Source organism: Oxyura jamaicensis, chromosome 2 (assembly GCF_011077185.1).
Source record: "Oxyura jamaicensis isolate SHBP4307 breed ruddy duck chromosome 2, BPBGC_Ojam_1.0, whole genome shotgun sequence".
Lineage (NCBI taxonomy): Eukaryota > Metazoa > Chordata > Aves > Anseriformes > Anatidae > Oxyura > Oxyura jamaicensis.
The window spans coordinates 88,945,376-88,959,072 of NC_048894.1; the positions used below are offsets into that span (position 1 = coordinate 88,945,376).

At 38.2% G+C, this 13,697-nt stretch overlaps 1 long non-coding RNA gene across 1 annotated transcript; it reads right to left on the reverse strand.

The window, feature by feature from the left end:
- Positions 1-10,489: 10,489 nt before the first annotated feature.
- LOC118162454 lies at positions 10,490-12,518 on the reverse strand. Its single transcript, XR_004748461.1, has 2 exons — positions 12,294-12,518; positions 10,490-11,214 (listed from the first exon to the last, which is right to left on the reverse strand). It is a non-coding gene; the product is annotated as an uncharacterized LOC118162454 (long non-coding RNA).
- Between the last annotated feature and the right edge of the window lie 1,179 nt (positions 12,519-13,697).

Below are 13,697 nucleotides of genomic sequence, written 5' to 3' on the forward strand. Positions count from 1 at the left end.
CTGTCCTTATCTTCCTTCAATGTATTGCCTAAAGACTCTTCAAAACTCATTCCCACCACCTCCACATTCTTTTTGTGTGAAATATTCAAGGACAAGTTTCTCAGGCTGCGTTTTCTCAGTTTTTATAGTCATAAAAAGGAATGAGGTGTACAGAAGTGTACATGCATACACATGTTCAGAAAATAATGGCAGAAAGTTACGCATTTGTTGTTTTACAGATGCCTTCCTCATGGAAAAGAACATCCCTTCAGAACAGCTGGCAGTTCTCCACAGAATAGCACTTGTCCACAGACTACCATGTAAGAATGTCTGGTACAAAAAATTTAGCAGAAATCGTTAAATAATTACTCTGACCTGTTATATATAAAGCATCCAATAAATTGAGATTTTGACATTGGAAGTCTTTATCTCAAAAATCTTTTTGTCATTACAACTTAAATAGCTCTCCTAGGTGTATTGAAGACTTACTCATCTGTGCACAGCTGAAGCATTCGTTTGCTTGCAATATAATCCTTAACTGTCAGTGTCTGAGTGATAGCAATTACTTTATGCAATGCAACTTTGAAGGGATTCAACTATTCTGAATAGTGCAAAAGAGAATTCAAATGACATATGATTTTCAAGCATAAAACTCCTGTGTTCTTCCTGCAGTTAAGAGTGACACTACTGAAAGGGAATGGTTTGCCACTACCTTTCCATTAGGGGGTTGTATTAAAAATAAATAAATAAATGCACTCACCCAAGATTTTCCACTAGGCTACAGAGCTTGTGGATTTCTAACTTACTGCTTAAAACTGTCCCTAGTTCATATTTTTGTAATTATCTCTTGCAGCATGTGTTTAAGGGTAGTAAATTTAACAAGATCAGAGTTGAGAACTGAGCAAAGCAAGTTTATGATGACCAATATCATGCTTTGTTTCTGTACAAGACACTAAATAGTAAGAAGGACTATGAGCTGGACTTAGCAAATCTTGGAGATCACAAAGGAAAGCCTTATTTCTGTAATCCTGGATGGACTGGGATTTGTCATATTTTGATGTAGCATTATTGCTCTGTGGTTCTTTTAGACCACCTCATCTACTTTTAATATATACTTTTTAAATTCTTTCATCAAGGTTCAGTTGAATACAACTTATACTTTTTATACGTACAAACATTACAGTGACATCTCCTCCTCAGAATGCAGGACTCACATCTTGCAATTTTTGGTCCATGGGCTTTCTGGACTTGGATGATACAGACAGAAGTCTTGGCCTCACTGTACCGAACAGGACCCTTGTAATGGAGCTCATCTGGATCACAGTTTCAGCATCCATTTAAGATTAAGCGTAAGGTGAGTTGTCAAATATTTTCAAGGCTTTGGCCTCCTTTGCCACAAGGAGGCAATGAATTGAACTAAACTGATATCACTGTGGAAGAAACACACTGAACAGTCACAGGCACAGAATCCCATGGAACAATATGTTTTGATCAATAATTGTGGACTTGACCAAAATAATAATGATGAAAACGAAGTATAATTGAAATAAGTGAGTGCCTTCAAATCTGAGGGTCCATAGGCAATGCTGTTATAACTTTTCTCTTGGAAGTTTCCACACATAAAAGCAAGTTTCCTTGCTTTCACCAACACAATCTAACTGTAAGAAGGCATTTGACCAGATTTTTCCTGCCTTCTGGTATCACACTAACAATGCAGCAACCCAAGAACAACCACCAGAAAGAAAGTTTAGGGAGGTAAGTAGATTTTATGTGGAAATAGAGAAAACAGTAATGAAAAAGTACTTTCAGAGATGCACTTTACTCTAGAGGTTATAGAAGGCTAGCTCCATGCCCTTAGGAAGAGAAAGGCACTCCCTTCTCCTCCCAACGGTTTGATGCTCTTGGTCTTTCGAACCCCCCCTACCTAGAGATTGATGTTCTGCATGTACTGAGGCCATTTTTCTCAATGTTAAGTGTATTAAAAAAATGCACACACACGGTAGCTTCACTGCTGGTAGAACAGAAAAGCCTCTTTTCATTTTCTTAACGTTTTCAGTAGCACTCTACATTTTTCTCTTTAATGGCAAAGCATAAGTATATACTTTTAACTTTTATTTCTTGCCTGTAGGTTTCCCTAGGGTTTCTGCAAGAAGACAGTCATTTTACTTCCACAGTAACCTTTCAAGATGCAATTACACAGGAGCCAATATGAAACATCTGGACAAAGTACTCAGAGAGCAAAGAGGAGGCTTTTCCCCTCCCCCCAGTAAAAGGATTGGTATGACTGTCATCATTTTAGCCTTAAAAAAAAAAAAAAAAAGAGTATTAGCTGTGACCTTTTTGTAATATATTTGTCTTGCCTATTTTTTGTTCAAAAGACTAAAAGAAGCTTCCTATATAAGCTAATTAGGCAAGCAAAAAATGTTATCCTCTATCACGCATCATAAAAAGGGCTTTTATATATATATAAAGTTTGGTGACAGTCAGTAAACACTTTCACAGCATTATGCTTGCAAAATGCATCCTAAATGACTGAGCAAGGGAAGGGGAAAGAAATGAAGGAATGGCATAAGACAATTAATTCATAGGTACAGATTAAATTTTGCAAAAGTCTACAAGTTCATACACTTAGAAAGACAGCACTTTTGCTTATTGCCCAAGCCCATCATTCCTGAAAAAAAAAAAAAAAAAAAAAAAAAAAGAATAATCTCTATTGGAGGTACTGTCTTTACAAATGCAATTAAGTAGACTTATTTTACACATACACGCAGCTGTTATATGGAGGGACACTCTCAATGCTTCTACTACTTCCACAACGAAGATGAAGATCTAGAACTATGCAGAATCTGTATCTACTTAAATTGATTCATCTCAAGTGTCAAGCAATTTAGGAGCACAGCCTTATTTTGAAAAGCATCTAAATTCTTTAAAAGGCTTATTTCTCATTGGGGTGAAAAATAATAATAATAATAATAAAAAGACAAGGGTTTAGGACTTATTCAGTAGCTAATTCACTTTAGGTAATATCTGTTTTTATTGACAAAAGCTTATTTTACAAGTTTTCCTATATAAATTCGTCTCTCAGTCCCACATTGAGCCCTCCTCTTTTCCCCATATTGTCTGGTATGGTTCTACTTTCAAAGTGTTTTAGCTTAAGTAGGAACAAAGCTTAGAACAGAAGGTCTTCAAAAGAAAAAAAAACTGACAATAAATGCTCTTTCAACAAGCCACTGTTCAGATTTTTAATGTAGTCGCTGTTGCTGCTCACAATCCACTTATCTTGGCAGCTTTCTTAAACAGGCAGAGATTCCAAATGAATCTGTTCTAGTGCATACATTTGTACCAGTCAGAACTATGATGTTAGTAAAACTACAGTATCGTGATTCAGTTTATCATAAGATCCCTTGGAAGGCATGAAGGACAAAGCTAATTGAAAGCCACCATAGTTAGTCTGACTTGCTATTAGAAGCTGATTTGTGCTATGGGAGAGATGCTTCTTATAATACCATTTATACACAAAAAATCTCTCTGAAGTTTCCTCAACTGAATCGAAACTAAGCAGTGTTTTATTTCCATTTTTTTAATCATTATTTTCTTCCCTGAGAGAGCAAACTGCATTTCCTGGATGCTCGAATAACACAGATTTAGGAGGAAGTCTGGGTTTGTGGGTCCTGGAGAACAAGTCTTACGAGGAGCGGCTGAGGGAGCTGGGACTGTTTAGCCTGGAGAAGAGGAGGCTCAGGGGTGACCTTATTGCACTCTACAGGTACCTGAAGGGAGGCTGTAGCGAGGTGGGGGTTGGTCTGTTCTCCCACGTGCCTGGTGACAGGACGAGGGGGAATGGGCTAAAGTTGCACCGGGGAGGTTTAGGTTGGATATTAGGAAGAACTTCTTTACTGAACAGGTTGTTAGTCACTGGAATAGGCTGCCCAGGGAAGTGGTTGAGTCACCATCCCTGGAGGTCTTTAAAAGATGTTTAGATGTAGAGCTTAGGGATATGGTTTAGTGGAGGACTTGTTAGCGTTAGGTCAGAGGTCGGACTCGGTGATCTTGGAGGTCTCTTCCAAACTAGACTATTCTGTGATTCTGTGATTCTGTCTACTCCAAGGAGTATTTTATTGCATCACTCAAGACCTACAAGACCTAGAAATAAGAAGAGCCAGTAAATTACCTGCCCCTCTGTACTTCAGACTGCTCAGGAAACTTCTCCAGCCACAACAAGAAACTCAAAGCATGACACATTTGTACGTTTTGGAACTCACCAGCCACACAACATTTATGAACCATGACAGTTCAGAAATTCGCTCGTCACTCTGCAAGATGATTTTCACACAAATTGGCCTAGGCTACTCATGATTTACACTTAGATATGTTAAAACCTTAAAACCCCACAAAATGTAAGGACATAGATCATTAAGGAAAAAATCAGCCTATAGTTCATATAACACTTTTCTACACACAGTTAAAGTGCAGAACTACGCAAAACACATGACTTAGAGTCATTCAGCTACAATACTCAAGCTCTGTCATCAGAGCAGGATGAAGGTAATAAAGGCAAAAAAATGTGGCATCTAGGTGGCAGAAGAATTTCTCTTTTGTAGCTAATCAGCTGAAAAGCTGGATACATGAAGTTATCTGTAGCTACAACAGTCAAAGACTTCTCCGCTCAGTTCAAGAATTTTCAACGTATATTTAATATTTGATTAGTTCTTCAGTGAAAGCATAATCCAAATGCTGCTCTTGACTGCCAGAGATGGTTTCAGGGAATGGAAATCAAGGCAGAATTTGGAGCATTCATCCCTGAGGCAGGTCCTCATCCTGGTTGACTAGGCCAGACAGAAAGCCAAAAGGTGGGACTTTTTCTAAAAATATCACTAAAACCGTGTCTGCATTGTTTCCTGCCCAATCTTTTTTGTTGCTTTGCTAATAACAGTGAAGTTTTGTTTAGCTAAGGCAAAAGACATAGAAAACCTTAATTTTCTTCGCAAAATACCACTCTGCTCTCATTCTGATTTTGTTATTCTTTCAGACTGAGAATCACACCAGAAGAGTAGAGCTTAAGAAAGATTATCTGCACTTATTTTGCTGCTTCAGCTTAAACACCCATTTACTATAGAACAGATTAAAAAAAAAAAAAAAAAAGGAGAAAATAAGGATGACAAAAACAGTAATAGTGAAGGACTTAGCATTATAATTCAGTAGCATTTTATTCTAAATAAAAATTAGCGTTCACAAGATTAGGATGAAATACAGGTAAGGCCCTGGACTTGGTTTGCATTTAAAGCAAAACTAAATCTGTGCTTTTAAAAAATAAATAAAAATTGAAAAGTGGAACTGGACACTCTCTAGTCCCTTAAAAGCTAAACACTACATTTTACTTAAATAATAAATGCATTTTACTCACAACTTATTTTCATGCTTCTGCACTCCCAACATAGTTGTGAAAATTCACAGAAACAGATGGAAAGAGAGGGCTACTTTCTTTCCTCAACATTTAAAATATTAACATTTACCTGTAGATAAAAATCTATTTATAACAAATGCAGGGTCACCAGTGTCATTTTATACTAATCACTGGCAAATTACATGATTATACACAGATTCTAAGGATGCAGAAGTGAAATTGATCAAGATGTCACTCTTTCATATTAAACACCTGACTCATTCATTGCATCTCCAGGGTACCACTTAGCAAAAATAACTAATCCAGCTTTGTCTGTTACTTCCACTGTTTCCCTTTATTAGATATAAATTATTAATGCAATAAAACGAGGGGAAACTTCTCACAGAATTGCAATTAAATCTGAAATAGATGAGGTTTCAGGAACTGAAACAAAATGGGAGAAAACATAATGTATAAAGTTGTTTGAAAGTCACCCCAAAGAGAGTAAAACCAAACTTCCTTAATAAAATTAATCCATTATGAGGTAAGAATGTGTCCTCCAACAATGAATGGATACAATTTCTTCTATACAACAACAAGTAAATAAATAAATGAGCTGGAGCCTTGGGAAGAAACAAAAGCAACACTATTTTTTTAAAATGTGGAAACAGCAGCTCTTTTAACAAGAAGATAGAAATGTTTCCTTGTAGTTTGGCTTAATTACTGAAGTAAATCCCTCTCCAGTAGATCTTTGTGCTATATTTTTTGGCAGTGCATTTTCTAAAAATCAGAATCAGCAGTGGCACACCACTCACTTCCAAAACTTGCACATAAGCTGCATTAACATTTTTTCCTATGGTCTCCTTCCATTTTCTGAAACAGACCCAACTTCTTAAGACAAGCTAAGCGAGTCCAGCAACGCAGATTTTTATTCCACACACACACCAGTCAATGGAGAATAGCATAGACAGGTCACCCGCACTGCAGAAAGGGATACAGCCCACCTCAGAAGTTGTCCCGTGCCCAGCACCAGCACACTTTTAGTCAGAGTGCAAGGGGTGGTGAATCAGCATCAAAGAATTGTGGTAGGGGAGGTTTGGTTTGTGTGATCCTTACAGTTGCCTTGGAGCCAAGTTATTGCTTAAACCTTGGGAAAATGGTGCACAGGTATAAAAGCAAAGGTATTCCACACGTATAATGACCCAAGTGAGGTCACTCGCCAGGGGAAAGGAGCAGACTTTACAGTGAGGAAAAGTGTACAGGAAGACCACACAAAAAAGGTGAAACTCCAAATAATGAAACACAACTCCATAAATTGCTCTTTTGTCCACAAAGAAATAAAAATGACAAGCTGGATATACAAAAGATTTTTTTGCATAATTCTGTTTCACAAGATACACATCTGTTTATTACCCCAATTTCAGTTCATGCTAATTACAGCAAGCTTCTTTTGAACTATGGCTTACCTTGGGTATAAATACAAGTTGTGCCTGCATTCTCATTTCCTCTGAATAGAGCATACCAAGTATGATGGAAACTATTAGAAAAAGCATTTAAGAATTGATCAAACAAACAAAAACCTGACCAGCATTTCCTGCTTCGATAGCTATTATTCTTGGGAAAGGCATTTTGCTGCCAGGAAATTATCGTATCAAGGAACTCTATTATCTCAGGCCCTAACTTGCACATTTCAGTTCAAATCCTAGAATTTGTCTGGGTGCAAAGTTGTGCCCTTAATAAATGTGGTTTAAAGTTTACTTCGTACACACACAAAAATGAAAATAAACTTTTAAAGAGAAGAAAATACAGAAATAGCACTCTACAAACAGAGTTTAGCTGACATGAGCATCAAGTGTCAGTGACTGCATTTTTGTGCAACATTTTCAAAAAATATAATGTGCTAACCCATCACCACAGAGCAAAGCTTGATATCCACATTGAAATATATGACTATGCAGTCATTCATGGAGAATCAACATAAAATAGCACCATGTATTGCATTCAGAGTTGGCCAAGGTTTGAATCTCCACATGCCTTTCTTCAGGTCATTACTCTTTTACCATTGGTTCAAAAATTGCTATATAATCAGAAATACATGAGCACATATAGAGCTCTCTAGAAGGAATATATCTTCATTACATACCTAGTATTAATAAATATCTATCACTGGGGGGAAAAAATCTGTTAATAGAAGGACATTACAGACTAATCAAGGTGTCCTTGGCTGACTTACACAGTGGTATTTCATGTAATGAGGACCATGACAAAGTTTGTGTTCCAAAACATTTTATGTCATTTTAACCTTGCCACAGGCAGCAAGGTTGGTGTTAATCACTCCAGTCAAAGCCATTAACTTTGAAAAGCTAAGAGCTAAAAAAATTACATGACTGAACTCGACAAAATACCAGATGTTAATACGCAGGCTCTTTAGCTGAATTCATTACTCAGGCACTGCACAACGTGGGCCTCAGAGCAGCAGCAGCCTTACAGGGCACTGCATTCTCTGTTACAGAACTGATTCAACTCTGAAACACCCTTTGTGAAACATACTGGTGTGTTGGGTCTGTCTGGGATGGAGTCACCTTTCCCTGCAGCAGCCCACACAGTGCTGTGCTCTGCACTCATAGCTGGAACAGCACTGGTATCACTCCAGTGTTGTGTCTATTGCTGCATAGTGCTGGCACAACATCAGAACTCCTTCCAGGCCCCCAAGAGCCAGCAGGCTGGGGGTGGGCAATTGATGGGGAGGGGACATCACCAGGGCAGCTGACCTAAAGCAACCAAAGGGATATTCCATAACACCTGATGTCACACTCAGCAATAAAAGGGGGGCTCTCGTGGGGGAGGCTCTCTCCTGAACAACTGGTACGCGTTTTGAGGCCCTGCTTCCTGGGACGTGACCGAACATCGCTCGTTGATGGGAAGTAGAGAATAACTTTTTTTTTTCTTTCTCTCTGTGCTTCCGCGCGGCCTTGTTGTTTCTTTTGTTTCTCTTTCTCCCCATTCCCCTTTCCTTAATTAAATCATTCTCATCTCAAACCTCGAGCTCTTTGTGTTGTCTTTTCTCCCCCTTCCTCTTTGAGGAGGGGAGGAGTGAGAGAGCGGTTGTGGTGGAGCTCGGCTGCCCACTCGAGTAAAACCATCACAACTGGTCAACCACGGGAAAACTGTAGTTCCCCTGTAGTGTAGGGTGTTGCACCAAGTGAAGGAAGGCAAATGATTTAATCCATTATTTATTGTTCATCTGCCTATTCTCTGCATTAGCAGTTCCCAAACTTTTTTCAACTACACTCTTATTAGTAACAAAAATAAATAAATAAAATTCAGCACATATATCCTAGTATATTGATTTCTTTAAAAATTGCATACATGTAGAACTGTACTAATAGATTATGTACGTTATAAAACACGATAAAAAGAACGAGATAAAGATGAAATAAACAATAGCTTTAATTTGTACTAATTTAAAGGCAAGGAAACAACAACTTTTTGATCTCCTCATTTTTCAAAAGGAGAATTAAAAAAAAAAAATGAGATAGATATATAGCTGCAGACTACAAAAGGCCAGAGATAATCTCACCTCAACCAACTAAGATAGTAACTAGAGGAACAATAATATGTGTAATATTTAAAGGCTGCATAACAACAAGAGTATGCATAGAATATTTTACTAGAAGTATAGTAAATTGATGATAAAAAAAGCCCAGTGAGACCTCATGTGTTTTTAATCTCCAAAAGTATTATTTTTGTCTTGAGTACCCAAACTACTACACCACAGGTCAGCTGTTCCGCAGAACAATTAAAATAAAAATTGTATTACTTATATCTTTAAAACATCTTCAAACAAAATGCATGCTACCAACAGAAAAATTCTTCACTTCTCCACACAGCCACCCACTCCAAGAAGTGAGGATGTTGCTTGCTTGCTAAATAAAATGTATCATTTGGATGGGATCCAAAGCCCTCCCATTACAGGCAATGACTTCATAAATTTGACAATCAAGCCCTTGAATTTCATTAACAGGAGGGGAAAAAAAAAAAAAAAAAAAAAAAAAAAGCATAGACCAAAGCTTTTGATAGTGGCATTCATGCTCCACAGAAGCTGTGTCATCAAGATCACTTTTTAAATGATATTCAGTATTCTACTCATTAGCATCTCTCAAGGCCTTGTTAGAAGTTCTGTTCAGCAACAATTCCTGTCCCTTGTACCAATGAGCTCTTAAACTTTGTTCTGTATCGACAGTCTCCATGCTGCAGTACATGAACAAGTGGGACAATTAGGAAATTTGAAGTTTTAAATCATCATATGTGCTTGCTCCATCTTAGCTGTGCATAGCAATAAAATAAACCTAGGGATGATTTGAAATTTCTATGTATGTCATATCTGATAATTGTTCTTTCCTTCCAACTTATACACACCAGAAATCGTCAATTTGCCAGAAGAGTCCTATTTATCTCTTGGATAAATAAACTGCTTTGTAAGAGGATTATTTTATGTATACATGGATACCAGACATAATACTAAAAAATAAAAAATTGCTAACTTACTTTTAAAAAGTAATTAGCAATCACTTTGTAAACCCCATCCACTTAATGAGTCCAAACTGAGGGAACAGTGACCTTACCACTGCAGCCAGAAGACTCGAGGAGTACATCCACAGTTCCAGCATCAGGATAAAAGTAACATTCAGCTTGCCTTCTTGGTGGCCAACAGATGCACCATCTAAACTTCAGTACCACCTCTTTACACATAAAGGTCTGTTCAATAAGGTCTTTTCCAGGGAATTTCTGGATTCTGCCTATACCTAATAACGAATCACTCTTACAAAGTAGCCATTAAGCTAACAGCCATGAGTGATTCATGGCAAACAACAGTGGATGCAGTTGTTAATGAAAAGCTTCCTGCTTCAGTCTTGCTTTCTTTAAGAAGGAGCAAATTGGCAAAGTTCTAGGAATGGAAAAAAAAAAAAAAAAAAAAAAAAAAAAAAAGGCTACAGAGATGAAGAGATCTCCCCCTGCTAAATTCAGGCAATGCCTTCATCTCAGGCATTTAGCCAGATTCTTCAACGTGCAGTTTGACACCCCACTTTAGAGAACGGACACAACAACAACAATCCTACAGAGCTCTGCAAAAGCTAATCACCAATACTTTTATTCAGACACTTGTAGTTGGCCTGTAACAACACAGTTAATGCATTAGCCATACGCAGACTAGTTAATTTAAACCCATCTTACATGTGGGTGCCTCATCTACCATCACACTTCTAGAGAGCCTCGGAGGTTAAAAAAACAAACGAACAACAAAAAAAGCCATATTTTGATTCCCTTTAACTCAGTTCCAATGTTATAAAATTAGAGGGGTATGCAAGAGCACCATATAAGCTAAACATCAACAGCTGCTCAGGGCACATGTAAAATAATTTTATTACAGTTTTACAGCACATAAACTCATGCTCTTTTTTCCCCCCTTAGTAATGCTGTTTAACTTCTAAATTCAACATACTTCTACATTCATTTACGTTGAACTTAACAGTTCAGGAGTATATATGTGCAGCGGGACTCTAAAATAACCAACATCGGGCACATCCACTCTGCAAGATAAGCTTCCACTTAAGTTAGAACCTGAGCCTTCGTTTTTAGATCATTCCTCCTGGCCTTTCCAGAGGCTCTGTTCTCCCCCTGCAATATCTGGAAGCCTTCTTGAAACAGAATATCAAGGGTGAGTTGGATGCTCAGGGAAAACAAAGCTCCTCCTTTATGCAGCAGGAACGATGAATCATGCAGATACTCCAGCAACAGACTCAGTGAATTGCTTTCTCTCAGCTATCTCAGCTTGCCTGAGCACTCTTCTGCTGTTTCAATGCAAAAGAAAACAAGCAAGCTTTAGCATCTCTGAAGGAGGAGACTGATGATTCATTTAAAAGATACAGAAATTATCAGCAAAATTCTGAAACACACGATTATAGTTTACAGGCAACTGACTCAATAAAAGCAAGTCTGAAGCTTAACCACAGCAAATCCATTTTCCTCTACATATTCTGTGTAATTAGAAAGTAACAGCTGTTCTGTAGTACAGGAACAACTTTGTATGATTCATTATCACATGAGAAAGAGTCAGTCAGCCCTACATATTCTGGCCTGTGCTATTTAAACAAGACAATCTCTCAAAAATTAAGCACTCACTTTTTGTTTGCCCAGGTGAGTGTCTCAACTGCTAGTCTAACAAGTCAGTCACACCATCAATGTCTTGAAGGGCAATGCTCCCTTAGCCAGTATGGTCCTTCTGTTCCCCTTCCAGTTAGCCAGCACACTCCACGGAGCAGAAGAAGTACCTTCCACTCCAGCCACACAGGGATTACGACAGAGAAAAGCTTCTCCTACATCCTTGCATCTAGTAGGTCCAATCACAGCTGCAGTGACATGGTTCCTTCCTCAAGCCAGCTGATAGGATGCTCAAAAGAGATATAAGGACAATTTGAGTGAAATCACTTTCTTAACAAGCGTTTTAAAATATCATTAAGTACTGGAGCATGCTTATGTTTCCAAATATAGTAGTTTGGAGTCTCTGTGACAGCAAGAGGTTGTTTGCTTCTTAACTTTAAACCACCATTTTAACCTTCATCTATTAGTGTCTTCCCCATGAAAACGGGTTGAAAACATCAGCTTCTTCCTTCCTCCAACATAAGCTCCCAGACAGTCCCTCCAGCCAGGCTTCACTCTAAACTGACTTTAGCTCTCCACCCACAGGAACCTGTAATTTCAACAAGTTAAGCACAAACATGTTACTTGCCCTTCTGCAGTCACCATGAGCACCACTACGTATACACTTTTGCTCTTAATTAATCCAATTCCACACGTGCAAGTACCAAGATTTCCTGCTGTTAAATGGATGGGACCTCTTGAAGCACCAGCAGGCTGCACAACCCCATACCTGCAGGTGCAAATGCACAGGGTAGGTACAGTTGCTGAAGCAGTCTGAACATTTAACTACACCTTGTCCTTTTGCGTAGTTTGTATAGACTTTTCCTAGAACATTCAGAATCATCTTTGCTGAACAGGCTCATTGAAGTGTTTTCTACTCGTGCAAGCACCACAAAGCCAAGATAGCTACAGGTGAGGAAAACACGGTTTGTTTGTTTAAATATATACATTCTGACACATCATGGCATTGCTTCAATTTTAACTGCTGTGCCTAATTACTCCCTCCATAAAGCCCAGTCCCACAAAAGACAATTAAGTGCATCTGTGCAGCCTCAGAGTCATAGTCACAGGTATAATGGAAAACAATTTCAGAACATGTTATTCCACCCTGTTAGGCTTACCCACGTGTGAACAGTCAACAGCTGCAGTTCATGAGATGTCTTTTATGGATAGAGACCACTTAGATATGTTTAAGGCCTCACACTATGCTCTAGTTCAAACTAATTATGCCAAAAGAAAAAATTCTTCCATCTCATTTGCGCCAGCATGGGACATAACACAGGTCATAGCAACTGTAGTCATCCACCTTGGTGCCACGCAACTAAAACCATAAAGCATTAGTACATTTTAATGACAGCCCACCAGCATGCAAGATAAGACTTCCAGCAGGAATTTAAACTTAAGTACCCATAGCAGCCACTTAAGGCATCAGAAGTCACAGATCAAGAACACCACGTTCCTCTGATACTCTTTGATCTCTATCTTTCGTTGCCCCAGGGCTATAAAGCTAATTTCTTGAAAGATTATAGTACACAGAATAAATAAACATCACAGAAAAAGCTACATATAGCACAGAGATGAGGCTTTCGTTTATATGATCAGGGATGCATAGGTGGAAGACATAGGATAATTAAACAATTTTGTCAGTGGAAATTTCTGGTGTTGGCAATGAGACATAAATTAATGTTCTATTTTGACCTCCAGGTCCCAAATGTTGGGATGAACAATTTACACATTCCTTTTCTTTCTACTGTAAAACTGAGGAGACTTGCTCTAAAATTAAACAGAGTAAGCATGGAATTCTGAACTATTTTTACCACTTCCGTTGTAAAACTTCAAGGTAAAACACTTTGCATAGCCTATGGCAGTGTATATTTCCTGAATTCCTGAATTTCCTGCAGTCTAGTGCTCCATGCATTAGTCAATGTTTTCTCTAAAAAATATTGCTACAACAGCTTGTTTTTATTGAAAAACTACTTCCCTAGACACAGGGGACAGATTCAAAGATGTACACAAACTACAGTAAAAGGTGCACTGAAGGGAGGGAGAAAAAGGAAGCTGTGAAGAAAAGTGTGCTTTTTCACAGGCTTCCTAACAGACCTTGTTGCTATCACCTGTGAAATCTGAAAAGGCT